We start from the raw sequence: 20,771 nt of genomic DNA, 5'->3' as shown, positions 1-20,771 counted from the left end.
CTACATGGTAACATGACAACATGTTATAATATACTGTAACTACATGGTAACATGTTATAATATACTGTAACTACATGGTAACATGACAACATGTTATAATATACTGTAACTACATGACAACACGTTATAATATACTGTAACTACATGGTAACATGTTTAATATACTGTAACTACATGGTAACACGTTATAATATACTGCAACTACATGGTAACATGACAACATGTTATAATATACTGTAACTACATGGTAACACGTTATAATATACTGTAACTACATGGTAACATGTTATAATATACTGTAACTACATGACAACACGTTATAATATACTGTAACTACATGGTAACATGTTATAATATACTGTAACTACATGGTAACACATTATAATATACTGTAACTACATGCTAACATGTTATAATATACTGTAACTACATGGTAACATGTTATAATATACTGTAACTACATGGTAACATGTTATAATATACTGTAACTACATGGTAACACGTTATAATATACTGTAACTACATGGTAACACATTATAATATACTGTAACTACATGGTAACATGTTATAATGTACTGTAACTACATGGTAACACGTTATAATATACTGTAACTACATGGTAACATGTTATAATATACTGTAACTACATGGTAACATGTTATAATATACTGTAACTACATGGTAACACGTTATAATATACTGTAACTACATGGTAACATGTTTTAATATACTGTAACTACATGGTAACATGACAACATGTTATAATATACTGTAACTACAGGGTAACATGTTATAATATACTGTAACTACATAGTAACATGTTATAATATACCGTAACTACATGGTCACACGTTATAATATACTGTAACTACATGGTAACATGTTATAATATACTGTAACTACATGGTAACACGTTATAATATACTGTAACTACATGGTAACACGTTATAATATACTGTAACTACATGGTAACACGTTATAATATACTGTAACTACATGGTAACACGTTATAATATACTGTAACTACATGGTAACATGTTATAATATACTGTAACTACATGGTAACATGACAACATGTTATAATATACTGTAACTACATGGTAACATGTTATAATATACTGTAACTACATGGTAACATGACAACATGTTATAATATACTGTAACTACATGGTAACATGTTATAATATACTGTAACTACATGGTAACATGACAACATGTTATAATATACTGTAACTACATGGTAACATGTTATAATATACTGTAACTACATGGTAACATGACAACATGTTATAATATACTGTAACTACATGGTAACACGTTATAATATACTGTAACTACATGGTAACATGTTATAATATACTGTGACTACATGGTAACATGACAACATGTTATAATATACTGTAACTACATGGTAACACGTTATAATATACTGTAACTACATGGTAACATGTTATAATATACTGTAACTACATGGTAACATGACAACATGTTATAATATACTGTAACTACATGGTAACATGTCAACATGTTATAATATACTGTAACTACATGGTAACACGTTATAATATACTGTAACTACATGGTAACACATTATAATATACTGTAACTACATGGTAACATGTTATAATATACTGTAACTACATGGTAACATGTTATAATATACTGTAACTACATGGTAACATGACAACATGTTATAATATACTGTAACTACATGGTAACATGTTATAATATACTGTAACTACATGGTAACATGACAACATGTTATAATATACTGTAACTACATGGTAACACGTTATACGAAACTGTAACTACATGGTAACATGTTATAATATACTGTAACTACATGACAACATGTTATAATATACTGTAACTACATGGTAACATGTTATAATATACTGTAACTACATGACAACATGTTATAATATACTGTAACTACATGGTAACATGACAACATGTTATAATATACTGTAACTACATGGCAACATGTTATAATATACTGTAACTACATGACAACACGTTATAATATACTGTAACTACATGACAACATGTTATAATATACTGTAACTACATGGTAACATGTTATAATATACTGTAACTACATGACAACACGTTATAATATACTGTAACTACATGGTAACATGTTATAATATACTGTAACTACATGGTAACATGTTATAATATACTGTAACTACATGGTAACATGTTATAATATACTGTAACTACATGGCAACATGTTATAATATACTGTAACTACAGGATAACATGACAACACGTTATAATATACTGTAACTACATGACAACACGTTATAATATACTGTAACTACATGGTAACATGTTATAATATACTGTAACTACATGGTAACATGTTATAATATACTGTAACTACATGGTAACACGTTATAATATACTGTAACTACATGGTAACATGACAACATGTTATAGTATACTGTAACTACATGGTAACATGACAACATGTTATAATATACTGTAACTACATGGTAACACGTTATACGAAACTGTAACTACATGGTAACATGTTATAATATACTGTAACTACATGGTAACATGTTATAATATACTGTAACTACATGGTAACATGTTATAATATACTGTAACTACATGACAACACGTTATAATATACTGTAACTACATGGTGATGCAGAAACAGATCTGGCTACCAAGCTTTCTGAACTTAGACAGTCAACCCTGTTGAATGGATATGATCTAGTATACAGGACTGTTATCCACGGGCCGAGTCTTTTGGTGACTAACAGCAGAAAATGGGAAACAAACAGTTAATGATCTTTGCTAGATGACCTTTTGGGAAGTGGTGTCACTCATATCTGGCTTCCTGTTTTGTGCTGTTTGGCGTTGAGAGAGAGAGAGCATTATGGAGTTGAAGGCTGTTGGGTGGAATTTCAAGGCAAGTGGAAAATATAATGGGTCGCGGCTATTAAGCGAACAGTAAAAATATTTGTCGTTGATACCACTTGTAACTCTCTGTAATCATATAGTGAACTATGGAGATTAGATCAAGCTCATTGATCGGCACGAAATTTGGGGATTTTAGTCGGTCACAACTAGCCTGGCTCCAGATCTGATTGTGCTCTTCCGAACTCCTATGGTCAATGTGTTATAGGAGTTGGCAAGACAGCACAAACAGATCTGGGGCCTGGCTAGGTCACCACATGGACTACGTCCCATACAGAACCTTTTATTTAAACTTTATTTAACCAGGTAGACTAGTTGAGAACATGTTCTCATTTATAACTGCGACCTGGCCAAGATAAAGCAAAGCAGTTTGACACATACAACAACACACATGGAGTAAACAAACATACAGTCAATATTACAGTAGGAAAAAAAATGAAAGTCTATATACAGTGAGTGCAAATGGCTTGAGGAGGTAAGGCAATAAATAGGCCATAGTAGCGAAGTAATTACAATTTAGCAAATGAACACTGGAGTGACAGATGAGCAGATGGTGATGTGCAAGTGGTGAAACTGGTGTGCAAAAGAGCAGGAAAGAAAATAAAAACAATATGGGGATGAGGTAGGTAGATTGGGTGGGCTATTTACAGATGGGCTATGTACAGCTGCAGCGATCGGTTAGCTGCTCAGATAGCTGATGTTTACAGTTAGTGAGGGAAATATAAGTCTCCAGCTTCAGCGATTTTTGCCATTCGTTCCAGTCAATGGCAGCAGAACCCAACCATAACATACATAATTATTGGCATTTCCACAATTTGGAAACATGACAGTTGGCTACACAAACAATTCTCCTCCATTTGGAAAAAAATGGAGATAAAACTATCTCAATGTCTATGGGGTGTTCTCTATTCCCATGAAAATGAACGTCCCTCTGAAATACAGTTGGATGTTGTTTCTTCAAGTCAGAGCCTGTATTTAACATCAAACTCTCCAACAGGGCAAACTAACCAGAGTCCATAAGAATGTGGAATCAGCCTTCATGAGGTTTTGTTTGGCTTATTCAGGAAGCAGTTAACATGGCCGCGCTGCTCTTTGATTGCACTGGCCCATTGAAAGGCTGTTTTTTTTTAGTGATAATACTGATTATGGGAGGTTCCCTAAGGGAAGCGAAGCTCCCTTTCAACCAGTGACTCATTTCCTCTCCATGGTAACCTGCTCTGTTCCAGTTAGACAGCAGGGCTGTACTGTTTGTCCTCCATTTTCTAAACTACTGTAAAGAGGCGGGGGTAATGTTCAATAAGCAATAAATACAATGTCTTATTGGACAAGTCCAGGTAGTCCCCACCTGTTCCAGGATGCTTTCTTCCATTCTATGCATAATTAATACAACCCTGGCTAAAGCTCTGACCTCTGACCTCTGCCCTTATCAGCAGGAGTTTGTCAAACCATCAACTCGATTCTCCTCTCTCTCCAGTCTATTTTCTCAAAGTTCACCACGGTAATGGTGTAATAAGGCAGAATGAATCCAATGGATTTTCATCTAAGAGAAGTGAACTAAACTTAACAAAAATAAACCAATAATGGATTTGCTTCAGATTATAGACAGGAAGCTGTAGCCTGGCTATTGTTGCTCCAGAGTTTGCAATTTCACCACAGTGTCCAGAGCACTCTCTCTCTAGTTACAGGAAATAGGCCTGTGTGTGTGTGTGTGTGTGTGTGTGTGTGTGTGTGTGTGTGTGTGTGTGTGTGTGTGTGTGTGTGTGTGTGTGTGTGTGTGTGTGTGTGTGTGTGTGTGTGTGTGTGTGTGTGTGTGTGTGTGTGTGTGTGTGTGTGTGTGTGTGTGTGTGAGTGTGTGTGCGCGTGTGTGTGTGTGTGGACAGTCTGTGCTGGATGACCCTGGTGTCTTGCCAGTTGATGTATGCTTTAAATAGAAGAAAACAAGGAGTCTACATGTGTCCAACTAGCTTTCTCTACCCTTAACCTTGTTCTGAACACCTCCAAAACAAAGGTCATGTGGTTTGGTAAGAAGAATGCCCCTCTCCCCACAGGTGTTATTACTACCTCTGAGGGCTTAGAGTTTGAGGTAGTCACCTCACAAGTACCTGGGAGTATGGCTAGACGGTACACAGTCCTTTTCTCAGCACTCATCAAAGCTGCAGGCTAAAGTTAAATCTAGTCTTGGTTTCCTCTATTGTAATCGTTCCTCTTTCACCCCAGCTGCCAAACTAACCCCGATGACTCCTTTTGCCTTTTGGTAGGCCGTCGTTGTAAATAAGAATTTGTTCCTAACTGTCTTGCCAAGTTAAATAAAGGTGTTCTCAACTAGCCTACCTGGTTAAATAAAGGTGAAATAAAAATACAAATAAAATGTTAAAGCTGAGGCATAATGTTCAATTCATCCACACCTTTGAATCAACAAACCAATAGAAGAAAAGCTGGATAATCCAAATAGTGACCAAATAAACTTGATATCACTTTTAGTAACTGGTGTATGGCCATTATTTTAATTTAATTTAAATTTAATTTAACTATGCAGTAGTAATAGCAGTAGTAGTATACACATAAGGTTCAGGAACTCCACAATACGTTTGAGCTAATATTCTATAATAGGTGCAGGAACTCAAAAGAGTAGAACATTTGATGTGCCGGTCCTCAGTTCCGGTGAGCCATGGTGCACAATTTAAAAGCAAAAACAGGTCAGGAATCTTGGTCACCAATCTGACAGTCATAGGCCTACAGTATACAGTACAGTACTTTCCATGGCAAGTGTTGGGGAAGCTACTCTAAAAATATAGTACCAAACTACCAATTACTTCACATTGGAATAAGTTAAGTTAACATTAATAAAAAATATAGTTTACTTAACTAAAGTTACTTTGATAAAGTAGTTTACTAAATCCAAAGTACTTTGTGAAAAAGTATCATATCTCAATCTGAAACGTCATAGAATACAAATGGCAAAAAACAGATCTGGAGTCAGATGTTATCAGAATGTGTAATTTAGCCTATTAAAAACTAAGTTTCAAGTGAGAATTAGGCAAGTCTGATGCTGAAAAAGAAAGGAAATTCTTGCCTAGTTTTGTCATATTTTCTTTTCTGTTTTGCAATAAATGTAGTGTGTAGTTCCAGTAGTTAGCTAGTAATTAGCCACTGCATGGCAAAAAAAAAAATGTAAATAACTACTGAAACACTACCAACATGTTTATTTAGTTTGTTCAACTACTACCAAGCTACTGCAAAAAGTCAATTAAAAGACTCGTTGAACTATATGTTGTTCAGGACTCCCCACACTGTCCATGGCTCATTACTGCCCCCTGCTGATCTACAGTGGATACATCGATCTGATCACCAAACATCTTAACACTCAGAACTGTCGACTCAACAATGTCACAATGTCATGTAGCTAGCAATAGGCTACATTAATCTGAAAAACTTCCATTTAAATCACTGCATTGATTACAGACACGGTAGGAGCATTGTACAGTGCCAGAGCGCACACACCACTTAGCTTGAACAAATCAATACAAGTTATTTTGCAGATTTTTGTGGTGCGAAGATTTGCTTATGCACATTTTTTGGGCCGTATTAGAAAACTTACTTTCTGTTATGTACATTTGAATATTTACTCAACATCACAATAACAGTCTTTCACAAGCTGTCTCTATATTGTGTTTTTATCTCCCAGTTGATTTGTTTAGATCAGATCAGTCTGGCATATCGTTGGACAGCCGAAAAGGGTCCTTCTTCTTTATAAAGAGTTCCTTCACTAATCACACTGTCTCAGTTGTCGGTGAGGCCGGCTGGGCGGATCCTCACTTTTGAAAGAGAAAATAAAGCCACACAATAAAAAAAAATATATATACATACATATTTTTTAAACAACCTTGGCTATTGCATTTCTCTCGTGAATAAGCTTCCCCCAGTGGATACATAGAGCATAAAGGTAAGGGAATATAAAGCTAGCCAAATGAACCTATGAGACATTAAGCATAGCTTAATTCTAGCTAATGATATGCTAACTTTAGCTAGCTGAGTTATGGGCCAGTGTGGCTGTATCACAGCTAAAGTTCCTTGTTAAAGCGATGATTTATAGCTAGCTAATGAGCCACAATTGCTAAATCGTTTAAGTTATTAACTAGCTAACGTTACATCTACATTGAATTTTTCTCCTTTGATCATAAGTGTGATGTATTTTGTTTAGCCTAGATTTAGCTAATGTCAGTTAGCTGGGCAATCTGGCATGGTTGAACATCTGCTAGCAGGTAGCTAACGGTACGGGCCAGATAGACGATAAGGCTCTGGGTACACGGGCTCATTTAAAGTTAGCTAGCTAGCTTATCATCTCGGTGACTTTGAGCTGGACGTGTTAGCGAGCTAGGTCAACGAATATTCTTGAAATTGGTTAACAAGTTCAATAGTTTTATTATTATTATTATTATTATTTTTTTAAATGGTCTGGCGGAGCTGGCTGGCAACACTTGGATCCGTTCAATCAAGTGGACCGTGTATGTAACTAACTACTTGTTGGACTTCGGTTTTCTATTCCACCATGACGCTCATTGTGCACCAATCCAACGCTGCATTAAAACGGTCATACTTATTCCTCCCTCCTGGGCAAGTGAAATGGCTGAAAGTATGTGAACTTTCTTATGCTCAACCACGATTTGGCTACACCGGGTAGTTATTTTGTTAGATGAGTGGGTGGTTTCCTGGACACAGATTTAAGTCCAGACCTAGACTAAAAAGCAAACTTGATGAGTGTCTGGGAAAACTATAAAAATCCATCCATTGTTACTCGTCTCCACCTCCATAACTAACTTATTGATGTAGCTTTCGCTTTGTCTATTCAGATGCCCTCAGCAATGAATGGTAACAGGACAGTGCAGTCGGCCAGCCCAGATGTGGGATCTGCTCCTGGACAGATCACCTTGGGCGGAGGGCAGTCCTCTGGGGCCCAGACCGAGGCAATGAAGCAAGTCCTGGGCGTCGTCGACAAGAAAGTCCGGAACATGGAGAAGAAAAAGGCAAGTCTCCTTTTATTTTGGGGGAATGAAACTTCCACAATTGTGATGAGGGTGAAAAGTGCCTCTGCCTTTTGATACCTCCATTTTTTATTTTTATTTAGCTAGGCAAGTCCATTACGAACAAATTCTTATTTACAATGGACAACCTACCGGGGAACAGTGGGTTAACTGCCTTGTTCAGGGGCAGAAAGACATATTTTCACCTTGTCAGCTCGGGGGATTCAATCTAGCAACCTTTCGGTTACTGACCCAACGCTCTAACCACTAGGCTACCTCCTGCCATTGAGCAACACACCTAGCTTGGCGTGTAATCATTAGTTCTAAATGTTTTGCAATGGAAATGAGAGTTCAGGCCTTGAATTTTGTGGTTCTAATGCAGCCCCCCAAAAAAATCTATGCCTTGTGGCCGTTGTGCCCTTGGGCTGAATATAATAATTAGTATTCCTTTCTCCCGGCTGACGATCGCTCTGAAGCACCTCACTCGCATGGCTTTCTCAGATATCTCAATTCTTATTAGCTAATGCCATCATGTGACTGGGTTCTTTTCCCACCCATTGCAGACTTAGGCAACAAGCGAAGATTGGCACATCGGACAGGGATGCAACGGCACGTAATCATTATCGAATTTCAAGGCGCATATTGAAGATGTATGAACTGTCCACGTTTACCTTTTTCGTCAGCCAACAAAATGAGTAACGAAGCACTAGCCTGTGTCAATCTACTATCTCCCATAGTAGAAAAGTTGACCTATTCCATTGGTCAACTTGTCGTTCTGTGCGAGAAATAAATATTCCAAACAAACTCTGGGACAGTTGTGGGACGATAGATCCCTAATTAATACAACCCCCTATTAAACAAATACAACTTTTTAAAGCAATGAGACTGGTGAAACAGATCAGAATGTTTAACCTTAAAAATGTTGATCAACTATTAGGCTATTTCTTCACATTAGAAAAGTAGCAAATGCGCGCATGGCAGTAGGCTATAAGCACAAATGCATGCGCGCATGGCAGTAGGCTATAAGCACAAATGCATGCGTGCATGGCAGTAGGCTATAAGCGCAAATGCGCGCATGGCAGTAGGCTATAAGCACAAATGCATGCGCGCATGGCAGTAGGCTATAAGCACAAATGCATGCGCGCATGGCAGTAGGCTATAAGCACAAATGCGCGCATAGCAGTAGGCTATAAGCACAAATGCGCGCATGGCAGTAGGCTATAAGCACAAATGCGCGCATGGCAGTAGGCTATAAGCACAAATGCATGCGCGCATGGCAGTAGCCTATAAGCACAAATGCATGCGCGCATGGCAGTAAGCTATAAGCACAAATGCGCGCCTGGCAGTAGGCTATAAGCACAAATGAGCGCATGGCAGTAGGCTATAAGCACAAATGAGCGCATGGCAGTAGGCTATAAGCACAAATGAGCGCATGGCAGTAGGCTATAAGCACAAATGAGCGCATGGCAGTAGGCTATAAGCACAAATGAGCGCATGGCAGTAGGCTATAAGCACAAATGAGCGCATGGCAGTAGGCTATAAGCACAAATGAGCGCATGGCAGTAGGCTATAAGCACAAATGAGCGCATGGCAGTAGGCTATAAGCACAAATGAGCGCACGGCAGTAGGCTATAAGCACAAATGCGCGCACGGCAGTAGGCTATAAGCACAAATGCGCGCACGGCAGTAGGCTATAAGCACAAATGCGCGCCTGGCAGTAGGCTATAAGCACAAATGCTCACACGGCAGTAGGCTATAAGCACAAATGCACGCATGGCAGTAGGCTATAAGCACAAATGCACGCATGGCAGTAGGCTATAAGCACAAATGCACGCATGGCAGTAGGCTATAAGCACAAATGCGCGCCTGGCAGTAGGCTATAAGCACAAATGCGCGCACGGCAGTAGGCTATAAGCACAAATGCGCGCCTGGCAGTAGGCTATAAGCACAAATGCGCGCCTGGCAGTAGGCTATAAGCACAAATGCGCGCACGGCAGTAGGCTATAAGCACAAATGCATGCGCGCACGGCAGTAGGCTATAAGCACAAATGCGCGCACGGCAGTAGGCTATAAGCACAAATGCTCCATTGTGCAGTTTGTACAAAACAACGCTCTCAAAGCGTGCCACAAATGCGAGCGGTTTCATATGATCGATGAAAATGTCCTTTTTAGAAAGGAAGATGCAACAACTAGCATGGGATGATGACTAGGGTTGGTGACTAGGGTTGGTGACTAGGGTTGGTGACTAGAGTTGGTGACTAGGGTTGGTGACTAGGGTTGATGACTAGAGTTGGTGACTAGGGTTGGTGACTAGGGTTGATGACTAGGGTTGGTGACTAGGGTTGATGACTAGGGTTGGTGACTAGGGTTGGTGACTAGGGTTGGTGACTAGGGTTGGTGACTAGGGTTGATGACTAGGGTTGGTGACTAGGGTTGGTGACTAGGGTTGGTGACTAGGGTTGGTGACTAGGGTTGGTGACTAGGGTTGGTGACTAGGGTTGGTGACTAGGGTTGATGACTAGGGTTGATGACTAGGGTTGATGACTAGGGTTGGTGACTAGGGTTGGTGACTAGGGTTGGTGACTAGGGTTGGTGACTAGGGTTGGTGACTAGGGTTGGTGACTAGGGTTGATGACTAGGGTTGATGACTAGGGTTGTCTTTGGTTAGCTGGACAACTAAAGAAAGTTGAGAACATGAAATACTAGTTTCAATGGCATATGAGGAAGTGTGTAAAAAAAATAATCCACTCAACATTCCTATGGTCGGACCATTGTAAGACAAGCCTCAATGATAAAGAAATGTCCAGGTTTTAAAGAAGAATTTACATTTATGATTAAATCGTTTTCAAAATGTTGACTGCCTCTGCTCAGTTTGCAGTGTGCAACAGACACTGACCCTTCTCTCCTATATGAATGATTTAGGGCCTTCAGTGTGTCCACAGACTCACGTCTTTAGATGTTTAATATTAGTTATGATCCTACATTATATTTGTCAAACATGACCGCCGTTTAGTGGTGTGTGTGTGTGTGTGTGTTAAGTCACTTAAAAAAAAAAAAAAAAGTTTGGATACATTTTCGGGTGCCTCCATGACAGGCTGTACCCAGTAGGCTCAGCTACACTTTGACATGTTGAATTAAAAGGTCTACACCGGCCAAGCCCTTGTAGGCTTTTTATGTACATTTACCAAAATGTACATTCACAGAATAGTGTTTTTTTGCCAATGAAGCCACTTGTGCACTTCCCCCAGAGTCAGATGAACAGGAACAACTACCATGCTAACTGTTCCTGTAGGGGGGCGGGGGGGTCATTGGATATTTTGGATGGTGCCCTGGCAGAGATGATGGCTTTGGCGCCCTGGCAGACTGGGCACCTCTTGAAGGCCAAATGGTCTTGCCCCTAAAACCACAAAATTCCAGGCCTGCGGGACTATCTATTGAGACAAATTCAGCTAGGTCCCTTCTCGTTTGGTTCCTAGTGATACACCCCTGCTCTTGGGCTGATCCGGGCAATGCTTCCAGCGTCTTGTGTGTCTGGGGACTTATTGAATTTAAAAAAAAAAAAAGAGACTGCAAACAGACACAATTTCTGTTTTGATGGACAACAGTTACTACTTGCATGGTTTTTCTATCGACACATGTACTACTGCACAGGTTCAGTGCCAACATCATTGTGCTGATCATGACAGCAGTTTCCTCTCTGACAAAATCAATCAATGCAAATTGCATTATCCAATTCCTTCCAACTGCGTTTTTTGGAGGGGAGGAGGAGGGTGCTCTAAAATAGACACAGCTGTCCTAGTAAGTCATCATTGCTGCAGACGCAAGCGTCTTGCTTTCTGGGTCTCACTGCTTAGTTGCAACATCATCACGTCGTCTTCGCCGACATTTTACAGTTGCACGATGAAAGTGCAGTCCCTGGCCAGCTAGCTCAGGGGGTTTCAAACTCTTCTTGCCAAGGGATCCCCGCCCAGGCAAACCGACGACGCAGGAATCCCCATCATATGTTAGAAGTAATCAACATTTTTTTTTTTTAATGAATTGATATGGGAGGCAGTTTTATTTTGACCTGGAAGAGGAAGTGTAAACTCTGTCAGTCTATTAGCTAGAAGGATATCTTGGCGGTGAATAACTTTCTTTTTTAAAATTATTATTATTATTTTTCTGTTTTTTAAAGCTAATTTCCTGCATTTTGGCCATGGCTAATGCGGTTTCTCTGCTCAAACATAACACAATCAATGGCATGTGCACTGAATAACAGAACTTTGTATCGATTGTCCCTTTATTGTCTAGCTTTTATTTGATAGTTTTCAGACGGTATTAGGATCGCAGTTGGGGGGAAAACACTGGACTAGAGTTTACACACGTGGTGTTAGCCAAAGCTGTTCTGAAGAAGCTTGTCCATCTCATTTAACCTACTAGCTGTAAAGGCACACTTGTATTGTGTTGCTCAGAGGATTCCAACAAACCTTGCATTTTTGTTCGTGTACCGTTACCATGGGATTAGCGATTGAACCTGGGGATGAGGTTACCATTGGTTATCTGTTGCAGGTTTTAGTGTTGTTGTTGTTGTTCATACACTTTAAACAACAACAAAAAATCACACTAATCCAGGAATGAGGATCGGGGCATCTGCTTCCCACTTCAACCAACAACTGAGACATTTCAGCTCTTTAAAATAAAAAAAAACTTTACATTTTTATTTTATTTAGCCAGGCAAGTCAGTTAAGAACAAATTCTTATTTTCAATGACTGCCTACCGGGGAACAGTGGGTTAACTGCCTTGTTCAGGGGAAGAACAACAGATTTTTTTTTACCTTGTCAGCTCGGGGATTCAATCTTGCAACATTTTGGTTACTAGTCCAACGCTCTAACCACTAGGCTACCCTGCCGCCCCTCCACTCTAACCACTAGGCTACCCTGCCGCCCCTCCACTCTAACCACTAGGCTACCCTGCCGCCCCTCCACTCTAACCACTAGGCTACCCTGCCGCCCCTCCACTCTAACCACTAGGCTACCCTGCCGCCCCTCCGCTCTAACCACTAGGCTACCCTGCCGCCCCTCCGCTCTAACCACTAGGCTACCCTGCCGCCCCTCCGCTCTAACCACTAGGCTACCCTGCCGCCCCTCCGCTCTAACCACTAGGCTACCCTGCCGCCCCTCCGCTCTAACCACTAGGCTACCCTGCCGCCCCTCCACTCTAACCACTAGGCTACCTGCCGCCCCTCCACTCTAACCACTAGGCTACCTGCCGCCCCTCCACTCTAACCACTAGACTACCTGCCGCCCCTCCACTCTAACCACTAGACTACCTGCCGCCCCTCCACTCTAACCACTAGACTACCTGCCGCCCCTCCACTCTAACCACTAGACTACCTGCCGCCCCTCCACTCTAACCACTAGACTACCTGCCGCCCCTCCACTCTAACCACTAGACTACCTGCAACCTACTATGTAGATATTTTTAAAATTATACCATCAGATCAACACCCTGTTTGTTTCAATTGCAACATACTGTAATGGTTCTTTCTGTCTTACAGGGCAAGCTGGACGATTATCAATCTAAGAAGAATAAAGGGGAACGTCTCAACCAGGACCAACTGGTGGGTCAATTAACCAATAAGGCCCGAGGCAGGCGCGCGCTTGTGTGTATATGGCTTAATATACCACGGCTAAGGGCTGTTCTTCTGCACGACGCAACGCGGAGTGCCTGAATACAGTCCTTAGCCATGGTATATTGGCCATATATCACAAACCCCCAAGGTGCCTTATTTGCTGTTATAAACTGTTTACGAATGGAATTAGAACATGGAATTAAATGTTTTGTCATACATGTGGTATGTGGTCTGATATACCATGGCTGTCAGCCAATCAGCATTCAGGGCTCGAACCACCCCAGTTTATAACGTTCAACAACATGCTGTATAAGTCATCTGTAGTCCCTCAACTAACATCACTGGATTGGTGTTTGCAAGCGTTCCACCGTATTGCTTTTCACCAATTAGCCTGTCTTCAGTTCAGTGCTTCAAGGAAGCAGGTAGAAGGGATGCAATGCATTGTAAGACTTTGAACAGTATATGTTAGGCTTTCTGTGTTAACCAGTTTCCTCCCTCTCTCTCTCTCCCTCTCTCTCTTGCTCTTGTCTCTGAAGGATGCCCTGACCAAGTACCAGGAAGTGACTAATAACCTGGAGTTTGCCAGGGAGTTACAGAAGAGCTTCCTGTCACTGGGACAAGATGTAAGCAAGACGCTTGACCACTAAACTGCTCCAGGGTGCACTGCTCTGGCTGACCCTAGATTCCTGCTGACCCTAGATTCCTGCTGACCCTAGATTCCTGCTGACCCTAGATTCCTGCCGACCCTAGATTCCTGGGGGGGTGGTGTTTCTTTTGGAGTTTAAAATAGAAAATGGCAATGGATGATAAAGCGTTCTTCTAACGCTGGGGGTCTCTGGTGCAGGGGGTCTCTGGTGCAGGGGGTCTCTGGTGCAGGGGGTCTCTGGTGCAGGGGGTCTCTGGTGCAGGGGGTCTCTGGTGCAGGGGGTCTCTGGTGCAGGGGGTCTCTGGTGCTGGGAATCTCTGGTGCTGGGGAGTCTCTGGTGCTGGGGAGTCTCTGGTGCTGGGGAGTCTCTGGTGCTGGGGAGTCTCTGGTGCAGGAGGTCTCTGGTGCAGGGGAGTCTCTGGTGCAGGAGGTCTCTGGTGCAGGGGAGTCTCTGGTGCTGGGGGTCTCTGGTGCAGGGGAGTCTCTGGTGCTGGGGGTCTCTGGTGCAGGGGAGTCTCTGGTGCTGGGGAGTCTCTGGTGCTGGGGAGTCTCTGGTGCTGGGGAGTCTCTGGTGCTGGGGAGTCTCTGGTGCTGGGGAGTCTCTGGTGTTAGCCCCATGTCTTTTTGCATTGATATGGCTAAAACCAAAGCTCCTGTACGCTAGAGGTACCAGGAGACTGATTTTTTTCAAATATTTTCATAACATTGTGGTCTGACTCCCTGCCTGCATATCTGTCTGGCAAACGGTACCGGAGAGTTGGCTCTCGGACCAACCGGCTCCCCAAGCCGTAAGACTGATTAAATAGCCAGACCACAAAATAGTCAATGAGTGGTACCAAAACTATCTGCACTGACTCTCTTGCAGGAACCATGCGCATACTCACTAGACTATACAGTGTGTTCAGAAAGTATTCCAGAACCCTTGACTTACTAACTTTGTGGTGTTGGGGAAGGGCTCGTAAGCAAGAATTTCAGGGTAAAGTCTGTATCAGTCGTATTCGGGGCCAACGTGACCAATGAATTCTGATTTCTCTCCAGATCCAGAAGGCGGTGAAGAAGGCAGCGCGAAGGGAACAGCTCCAGAGAGAAGAGTCTGAGCAGAAGAGGCTGAAGACTGTCCTAGAGCTCCAGTTTCTCCTGGACAGGCTTGGAGAGGACAGTGTGAGGCAGGAGCTGAGACAGGGGGCTGCCAGTGTTGACACACCCTCACTCCTCACCGACACGGAGCTCACTGCCCTGGACGAGCTCTATAAACTAGTGGGACCAGAACCAGACCAAAACACCAGGTTAGACAGTGGGAGAAAAGATATTTGTGTGGACGTTTTTTGTTGTTTTTCTATAACATGTCTTGGGTTTCAGGAGCTTCTCGGCTATCTGTCAAATACATACCATCAACATGATGGTCAACTTGGATGTTTAGAAACTGGGGTTTCACCTTTGTTGTTTGTTGACAGCCCCGATTTGAGAGGGAGTTGCAACTCAAGCCTGACCAAGACATTTGTGTCAATGTTGCACTCCATAAAACGGCAGAAGCATTGAACAGCGTGTCAGAGAGGGGAGGGGGGGGGAATTATCTTTCTTTCCCCACGTTCCAACTTTACCACTCCCATTGCAGATTTACTGACCAGTACGAGGAGGCTTCTCAACACCTCATGGATCTGTTGGAGGGGAAGGACAAAGCTGTGGCAGGAACTACGTGTAAGTCTAACCAACAACTGCCTGGGTGTGTTCAGTGATGTTGCCGAGAGGATTCTATATTCTAGCTGACAACCATTTCTGTTCTACAGCATACTTATTTTTTGTTGGTATGTTCTTTAACTTGATTTACATCAGGCCCCTCTGCAGTCGTCTCTGCATCGATGGAAGCTACTGAAAAGCATTTTATTTTCATTAAAAAGATAAAAAATAAAAATCTAAATGCCAGTGACTGTAAAGTAGCATTGCTGGGGGGGTTTGGTGTTCCAGTTTGACTATAGCTTGTTCCCCCAGATCTAATACATCTGGGACCAGGCTAGTTTGGCCATAGCTTGTTCCCCCAGATCTAATACATCTGGGGCCAGGCTAGTTTGGCCATAGCTTGTTCCCACAGATCTAATACATCTGGGGCCAGGCTAGTTTGGCCATAGCTTGTTCCCACAGATCTAATACATCTGGGACCAGGCTAGTTTGGCCATAGCTTGTTCCCACAGATCTAATACATCTGGGGCCAGGCTAGTTTGGCCATAGCGTGTTCCCCCAGATCTAATACATCTGGGACCAGGCTAGTTTGGCCATAGCGTGTTCCCCCAGATCTAATACATCTGGGACCAGGCTAGTTTGGCCATAGCTTGTTCCCACAGATCTAATACATCTGGGACCAGGCTAGTTTGGCAATAGCTCGTTCCCCCAGATCTAATACATCTGGCACCAGGCTAGCTTGGCCAATGACTTTGTCTAATATTTGTTCTCTAGACAGGAAAGACATTAATTATTCAGGAAGACATGCAGTCTTTTAGTTACACAGTAGGTGGCAGGATATTGTGGCAAATGGATTTATAACTTGGAAAAGACTGAAAGGATTCTGTGAGTGTGTTTGGACTTCATACTGCCAGCTCTCAACAGCCAGTGGTAACTATCCACTGTCTTGTCACATAACTATTTGATGACAAGATTTCTCCTTCAATATCCCGAGGTGTCTTGTCTTCAGGGAGATATCTTGGAGACCTAAAAGGCAACACAGTTACTGTCTGTTCTGTGATTTCCATGGCCTTGTACAGTAGTTTGAGGGTGCATTCTATATGTGTAGTCATGGCATAGGCTATATGAGTGGTGGTTTGAGATTGTAACCCCCCCAAGGGGCTCAGCAGTCTCTTAATAGCTTTTCTCACCTACAAGAGGTCGACCAATTTTTAATTAGGGCCAATTTCAAGTTTTGATAACAATCGCTAATCAGCAATTTTGGACACTGACTAGATTGCACTTCATGGGGAGACTGCGTGGCAGGCTGACCACCTGTTATGTGAGTGCAGGCAGCAAGGAGCCATGTGAAGATGTTAGCTCGCATGAAACGTATCCTATATTAAAATAAAACAAATCAATCTTAACATAATCGCTAGTTAACGACACATTGTTGACGATATTACTAGTTTAACTAGCTTGTCCTGCGTTGCTTCCAAATGATAGTTTCCAGATTTGACCATATTCATGACCAAAGGCTCGTATTTCTGTGTGTTTTGTTCTATTATAATTAAGTCTTATGATTTGATAGAGCAGTCTGAGCGGTGGTAGGCAGCAGCAGGCGCGTCAGCATTCATTCAAACTTTACTCCGTTTGCCAGCAGCTCTTAAATTAATCGTTTCTGGATTTGACCATATTAATGACCAAAGGTTCATATTTCTGTGTTTATTATATTATAATTTAGTATATGATTTTATATTTGATAGAGCAGTGACTGAGGGATGGTAGGCAGCAACAGCAGGCTCGTAAGAATTCATTCAAACAGCAGCTCTTAGCCATGCCTGAATCACAGCGCTGTTTATGACTTCAAGCCAATCAACTCCTGAGATTAGACTGGCAATACTAAAGTGCCTATTAGAACATCCAATAGTCAAATGTCTATGAAATACAAATGGTAGAGAGAGAAATAGTCCTATAATAACTACAACCTAAAACTTCTTACCTGGGAATATTGAAGACTCATGTTAAAAGGAACCACCAGCTTTCACATGTTCTCATGTTCTGAGCAAGGAACTTAAACGTTAGCTTTCTTACATAGCACATATTGCACTTTTACTTTCTTCTCCAACACTGTTTTTGCATTATTTAAACCAAATTGAACATGTTTCATTATTTATTTGAGACTAAATAGATTTTATTTATGTATTATATTAAGGTAAAATAAGTGTTCATTGTTCATTCAGTATTGTTATATATATCTCTGCCGATTAATCGGTATCACCTTTTTTTCAATAATCGGTATCAGCATTGAAAAATCCTAATCAGTTGACCTGTACTGTACAATATTTGCTCATTTATTATTTGAGATTCTTCAAGCTGGTTCAAGTTGGTTGTTGATCATTGCTAGACAGCCATTTTTCATGTCTTGACACAGATTTTCAAGTCAACTGTAACTAGGCCACGTGGAAACATTCACTGTCGTCTTGCTAAGCAACTCGAGTGTAGATTTGGCCTTGTGTTTTAGGTTATTGTCCTACTTGAAAGGGGATTTGTCTGTCTGGGAAAACAGATTGGACTTGTGATTAGCTCGATTCTGTTTCTTGTTAGCTTAGCTGGTTAGATTTGTCCACCATTATATTGTATATGTCAACAGTGTAGTGTGTTTTTTTTTAAATGGAGTTTCAATTGTTACTGATGGCTTCATCACAGTTTGTGTTGGCATGATGGTTTGAAAAGGGGTATCAGATGGTCCCTTTTGACATCAGCAGTCACTGCCTAGCCGAGTTGAAAACATCGGCTAGGCATCGGCTAGGTGCTTCTACACCTGCATTGCTTGCTGTTTGGGGTTTTAGGCTGGGTTTCTGTGCAGCACTTTGAGATATCAGCTGATGTACGAAGGGCTATATAATTATTTTTTTTTTTGATTGATTTGATTCTTCTCAAATTAGATGTCCACCATATTGTTTTGTACAATTGACATGTTTGTAAATGGTGTTTCTGATAGTATTCTCAATTCCTCTCCCTACCCAGACAAAGCTCTGAAGGACAGCCTGAACCGAGTGCTGCTAAGTGGGTACTTTGACCAAGCCCAGTCTCACCAGAATGGAGTGTGTGAGGAGACCGAGGAGCAGGCCGTCGCTCTAGTGGAGGAGACCGAGGAGCAGGCCGTCGCTCTAGTGGAGGAGACCGAGGAGCAGGCCGTCGACCCAGGTCAAAATCTTTGACGTTGGCGTTTAGAAATGTGCACTGAGTTATAAATTGACCAACGTTATCCATATTATGTTAGCTAAATGAGTCTCTTTCCTTGACCATCCTTACAAATGTGCACTCATTCCCCCATTTTTTTTTTTTTTTTTTTTTTTTTTTTAAATGACTAAGCAATACCAATGTTAGCGAAAGTACACTTCAGTTGGTTAATTTGTAATCGAGCTGGAAGCAATACAAATGTAGTTAGCTTAAGTACACTTTAAAGTTAATTTGTAAGCCATACAAAATGTAGCTGTTAGCTTAAGTTTGTTGTCATTGTTGTTTTATTTTACCACCACAAATTTCCCAATTGGGACAATAAAGATGATTGATTGATTGGCTTTCGTCCTGCGTTCTGAAAGTTATTTTCTCTTTCCAGAGGGCGAAATAGTTGAAGAGTACATAGAGCCCATTGAGGTGGAAGCTACAGAGGTGAGAGGCTTTCCTATCCTGGGTCGTGTTGATTAGAGCTCCGTTTTGGACAAACTTAAAACGATTAAATAATGGCCCGGCATTTTGTGACGGAAAACTAAAATGAGTGCTTCTTATTGGACAAATTTAATTCAGAATAGTACCTCTCAAGTTCACTGATTTCGGGACGATTTCTTCCGTTTAGTGCCTACTGAACACGACCCTTCAATTTCAGTTCTTATGACTCGGCTGGTTTGTGACGGCGGCCATCTTGTTTCTGTCTTTCAGTTCGTTAACAGACAATTCATTCTAGACACCACATACAGCGACAAGGAGCAAGGAGATGAGTGGACCACTGAAACGGAGGTATTTATGCTGCTCGCCTGTTCCTGACTACCTCATCCTTCGTCCTCCATTTTGTATTGACTCTAATGTGTCCTCTTCACTGACAGTCCACTGGTTCTCTCCCTACCATCACACAACACTGATGGGTATCTTTTTTTGTTGATATAGAAACATTCATAATTTAATAAAAATGTATCTCTGGTCATTAACAGACAGCATCTGTTAAAGATCCATTGAACATGCTCCACACAAACCAGGTAGGTTGTAGACCGGGTCGGGGAGTAAGGGGTTACAAAACAACATCAGTTACATTACCAGCTAACATATTGTAATCGGCTACTTAAAAAAACAACTAAATTACGTCTAAAATTACTTTTTAAATTCATAAAGGATGTTTGCGAAAGTTGACACCTTTTCTGTTTTCGAAATGACATTCAAATCCACATTGGGGGGAAAAAAGGTGAAAAAAAAGGTGAACGATTCTGACAAGCTAGGGGAAACTGATGACACCAAATACATTTGGATCGCGGGAAAATGGCAGGAATGGGCTTTTGTCAACTACAGTCCAAGATATGTCTTCCAATGGTGCGACTGCTGTCGGCATCCGAAGATGATCCAACTTGAATATACGGCTTGGATGTTAGGATGACCGCAGCAGGGATGCAAATTATTCACGTTGGGGGGGGGGTGTGTTAGATCACTACTGGCTGTAAGTGAGCTAGTGATGCGCGTTTGGCGCACTACTGGCTGCTGTATCCAACTCTCAGTCAGTCGTTTACATAACAGAATGCAACGCAGCACTCGGCTGAAGAGACGGCCAATTTACTAGTTGCAGCAGCACGTCCCCTGAACGATAACGAAGAGGTAACGTTAAGGTGAGAAGCCTGACCACGGAGACGGGGG

General features: G+C 41.6%; 1 pseudogene; it reads left to right on the top strand.

Annotated features, from left to right (window-relative positions):
- Window positions 1-6,698: 6,698 nt before the first annotated feature.
- Window positions 6,699-20,771, top strand: part of LOC112236252 — a 34,620-nt pseudogene continuing 20,547 nt past the window's right edge.

The sequence above is a fragment of the Oncorhynchus tshawytscha genome, linkage group LG19 (genome assembly GCF_018296145.1).
Source record: "Oncorhynchus tshawytscha isolate Ot180627B linkage group LG19, Otsh_v2.0, whole genome shotgun sequence".
Lineage (NCBI taxonomy): Eukaryota > Metazoa > Chordata > Actinopteri > Salmoniformes > Salmonidae > Oncorhynchus > Oncorhynchus tshawytscha.
The sequence above is the reverse complement of the archived record's forward strand: the minus strand, read 5'-3'. Positions and strand labels throughout refer to the sequence as shown.